We start from the raw sequence: 5,407 nt of genomic DNA, 5'->3' as shown, positions 1-5,407 counted from the left end.
CTTATCCAAATAAAAAAATAAACAAATAATCCTGCAAATTCTTTTATATTCCTCCTTAAGATTTGGGGTCTTTATTGCTTTCTCTTAACTCTGGGACTACCTTAATGACTTAAAACCAATAGGCTGCAGCAGAAATGTTGCCCCATGACTTTTTTGAGACTATATTGGAAAAGTCCACATGGCTTCTACCAGATTCTCTTGGGATGCACACTCTGAGTGAAGTGAGCTACAAAGTCCAACTACCCTGAGGCTGACACTCAGGAAAGGCATGTATGTATATTCATTCCAGTGGACAGTCTGAGCTGAGCTCTCAGCTGTCAGCCAGCATGAACCATCAGCCATGTGAGTTAGCTGTCTTGGATAGATAGCTCATTCGAATCTTCAGATAATGACAGTCCTAAGCATATCTTACTGTCACAGCATGAGAGAGTCTAAATGAGAACTGCCCTGCTGAGACCTCCCAAATTTCTGACTCACAAATAATGAGCACAATAAAATGGTTGTTTTATACTGCTAAGATTTGGACTAATCACTTGTTATGTAACAGTAGAAACCAGAAAATGCCTTGACTCATTTAATCTTCATGGCAAACTTACAAAATAGCTACTTGATTCTCATTTTTCAGATGACTAAACTGACTCCCAGACTTGTTATGTGACAATCCCACCATTACATAGGTTGTGAGAAACAATGTTGATTTTTGGATCCAAGAAATCATGCTCCAAGGTCATTGTTCTTAAGTATCTTGAAATGAGTATTATAATTGCTGAACTTCTTATACCACTTCATATCTCTTGGTCTTACATGTCCCTGGAGCCAGTTACCAACCATTCCAGCTCTAGTCACCTCTGCAAAGACCAATACTTTGGGGGCCCTTGCCAACTTCATCTTACCTAATGCCCTGGCCACATACTTTGAATAATGATTCAGAAATTTGGTACTGATGTAGAGATGTTGTCGGACTCCCTCTGAACCCACACATGTGTGCCCAGGGAGTGTTGAAGAACCAACACCCCAAATGGCAAACCAAATCTTCAAAAACTCTTATCCTTTCCTTCTGTGGGCACACTTTTCTGAGAAGGAGATTCTTAGAGAGGGTCTCCAGATCAAGTGATCATCTGCATTACCAAGGATAGTGCATTACCAAGCTAAGTACTACTTTGTTATACACTGTATTACTAGTTTTCTTTCCACCAATTTTTGTTTCATTCTTCCTACTTAGACTATACTTCCCAAAAAGTAACACACAAGCCATTGTTTCAAACTCTACTTTTTGAGAAGCTGGACCAGGATAGTTTCCAAATATGTTTTCATTAAATTATGCCTAAATATACATAAGATGAATAGTATTCTTCAGCATAATTTAAACATTTAAACAAAATAATATTATACCGTAAGATCATTCTTCAAGTTCTTATGTTCATTTAACACTCTGTTATGAATTTTTTCCTATAGTGATACATGGAGCTCTAATTCATATTAAAATGATTCTTCTTACCCAGGAATGTGGTATTTTTGCAAGCTTTTCTACCCTTTAGACAATTTATTATACTTTTCCAAAAAGGTACTAAATATTTTTTGTTACACTTATTCCTAGATAACTTATAGATTCCCTTGTTATTCTCTAGGCTGAGCACAAGCAAACTGTAAAATAAATAAAAGTGATATATTCAGAGAATGATGGACTCATAAAGTAAAAAATGGAAGAATTAGTAGAACATTTATAGGACAGAATATGAAGGACTACATTAGGCAGGTTAATAAAACCAACTTATATGAGGAAATTCTATTTAGGCTGATACCCAGACATATGAAAATAGGGAGTAATAAAGACCAGCAACATAATGTCCTCAAGAAGATCACTATCAAAATGTGTCCTCTCATTAGGAGGAGAGGATAAACTTCAGGGACGACATACATTTTGCTACATCTGCCCAGATCTTGTAATTTACTTCCATTGTTTCCTAAGATCAAGTAACTTGTTATCTCTTCTGGTCCAAGCCCACCCCATCACCAGGCATCATCTTTAGGAAAGCTCCATATTCAACCCAAAGTCTTGCACAGTGAGCTGACAATAAAATAAAGGGATTAAAAGATGGAGTTGTTCATTGACTAGGGTATTGAGGTAGGGTAGTCACATGAACTAGTCCTCAACTTTCTTCCAACAGTGTTCATTTAAATTTAAAAAGAAATATATGAAAGAGGGTAGTGTCAATAAAGCACTTAGTCAGGTTTCCTTCCAAAAGACGAAAAAAAAGTGGGGGTGGGAGGTAGTTTAAGTGGGTATATAAGGAGTATACCATAATGGTAATATTGATTTTCCACTAACATGTTATTTTGAAAACTGATCTTGACAGTGCTTATTATAGACTTCTCCCACCTCCAGATGACTCATAGCCTCAAGGATATTCAGGAATGGAAAGGGACATTAGCTCTTCTTCAACTTTCACCATCAACCAAGCAATTATTTTCTATGTCCTTGAGCAATTTCCATTTATGTGACTCATAGCACTTCTTACAAACTCTCACGACTATACAATACTTAGTATTATAGTGCAAAGTTAGGGCAGAACTTACAAGCCAGACTTTACAGTTTACTTCATCATGTACTGCATTATGTAACCTTTCTGGTTCTTAGTTTTTCCCTCTTCACATGCTTATTTTTCTCTTAATTGGTTGATGTACTTGAAACAGATCAGGACACATAACAAGTATTCAGTATACATTATCTGCTACTAATCATTTCTCTGACAAGTGCCCTGCTCCTTCCCTAAAAAATGATGTTCTTAGAAAATGACCTTAGCAATTACTTTACAGCTGACATTGCCATCAAGCCTGAAATCTTGTGTACTCTCATCTATACTCTTTTTCTACTTAGTCTTTTCCATTCTTCCCCTTTGATGTCCCATTATAAAAATTATTCTTCCATCAAAGGATGATTAGCTGTGCATGAGATAGAGTCTCCTTCAGAACCTTGTTCATTAACTGTAGTCTTTACCAAATATCCTTAACTTTTCTTTCTTTAATGACTCTTTAATTTCAGCCCATAAGTTTGTCCTCTTATCCATAAAAAAAAAACTCCATGGTATAGTTAATTTAAAAGACAGTTTGGTAGTTTTTTACAAAACTAATTATAGTCTTACCATTCAATCCAAAAATCACACTCCTAGGTATTTAACCAAATGAGTTGAAATCTCATTTTCATAAAAAATACCTGCACATGAATGTTTTCATCAGTTTTATTCATAGTTGTCAAAAACTGAAAGCAACTGAGATGTCATGCAATAGGTGAATGGATAAACCGAGTGTGATACATCCATACAATGAACTATTAACAATAGAAAGAAATGAGCTATTAAGATACCAAGAAACATGGAGGAAACTTAAATGCATATTGTTAAGTCAAAAACTTAACTGAAAAAGCTACATGTTTTATGATTCTTACCATATAATATTCTGGAGAAGGCAAAACTCCTGAGGCAATGAAAAGATCAATGGCTGCCAGGGGTAAGGAGTGGGACAGGAAGAAGAATGAAAAGATAGAGCACATGGGATTTTTAGGATTATTAAATTTCTGCATTATGCCGTCATGATTAATATACAACAAAAGTTTACACACATCACTTCATAGTAACACCTAGACCAGAATTTCACTGAATAACTAGGAGAAGGTGTGTACACCAGGGGTACGAATCTTAGGTTCCATCTTAGAATTCTGCCTATGACACTGCCTTGTCCTATGCTCTCACTTCTTTTGTGACAGTAGACTAAAATTGATGTTCCTTATGCTTACAATGTGGGCCTTTTCTCTTTCCATATATTCCCTATTTATAGAGAAATATTTCCATATTTCCCTATAAAAAGTAGTTGAATCCATTTCCATAGATTCAACTACTTTTTATAGAAAGTTAACCACATCTCATTAACTCATTTGAACTCCATATACATATTTCTAGCTGCCTCTTAGTAATATCTATTGGGATTTCCAATGGAGAATCAAGGAAAAGTTATAATGTCCCATTTCACACACATAAAAATAAGAACACGGCTCTCCTTATCACCTTTTCTCTTTGAATAAGATTGGTATTTCTTTGCAGTTGCTCAAAGTCAAAAACTTTAAACTTCTGTTAATATTTTCTGAAGAGTTACTATAGATGAGGGACTCTCTTAAATTCTTTATAAGTATTAATATCTTATCCTAATCTCTGTGGGACAGATACCAGTATGTGGAGATTTTGCATAGGGGATTGTATCTAGTAAGTAGTAGGGCAAGGGTCAAAATCATCTGGCTCAAGATCTAATCTCTTAACAACTCTGCTCTCTATGTTCCTTTCTCATGTCCACTTGGCCATCAAGTCCTACTAATTCTATCTCTGCAATATCACTCAAACTCACATCCTTATTTGTAACTCTGCTATCATGACCTGATTTAGGTTCCTAGAATAGTTCTCTATCTCTAGAGTAGTGTTTCTGTCTGTACCTTTTACCTATTTCAGACAACCTTCACGTGACTTCTTGCCATGTCATGTCAATCACACTTAACAAAATGATGTTTATATTTCATTTGTTTAGCGTCTTTCCAAACTCTATAGCCTACCATACAAAGTCTATCTCTATTGGATTCCTGCTGAATTTTTCTGTCTTTTTTTCCTCATGACTGAAGACATTTACATCTTTCTTATGAAACTTTTCTCTTTGCATGTGTGCCTTCCCTTCAATATTGTGAGTTGCTTGGAGCAGGAGTCAACATAGCACAATGACTGGTGTATAAAATGCACTTAACAAATATGCATTGAATAAATTGTATTTAGATTCTTTTTTCAAGATCCATGTTTTGAGATTCATTTTAAAAGATGGCTTCAAACCAGACACGGTGGCACATGCCTATAATCACAGGAACTCAGAAAGCTGAGACAGAAGGATGGCAAGTTCAAGGGCAGCCTTAGCCACACAGCCAAAAAAATGGGCTTAGGGATGTGGTTCAGTCAGTGAACTGCCCTGGGTTCAATCCCTGATTAAAAAATAATAATAATAATAATAATAACTTCAAGAAAGTAAATGAAAAGCTTATTTCCACCAATATATACCATATAGTTTTATTTACATGGAGTAGACTAGCAGGTTATTAACTCTACGTGGAATATCATTTTCTATCTGTTGAGATGAAGTCATGGGGTCTGATTCTTCATTTAATGGGTTACACCAATATCTTTGTTCAAAAAGGTATTTAACTATGTTTATTTTGATTGTTTGCAGGTAGATGGATCCATACTGTTGGGGTTTTTTTTTGTTTGTTTGTTTTTGTTTTTTTAATATATATTTATTTTAGTTGTAAATGGACCTTTATTTTATTTATATGTGGTGCTGAGACTGGAACCCAGGGCCTCACACATGCTAGCCAAGCGCT

The sequence above is a fragment of the Marmota flaviventris genome, chromosome 11 (assembly GCF_047511675.1).
Source record: "Marmota flaviventris isolate mMarFla1 chromosome 11, mMarFla1.hap1, whole genome shotgun sequence".
NCBI classification, from domain to species: domain Eukaryota; kingdom Metazoa; phylum Chordata; class Mammalia; order Rodentia; family Sciuridae; genus Marmota; species Marmota flaviventris.
Note: the sequence above shows the minus strand (reverse complement) of the source record.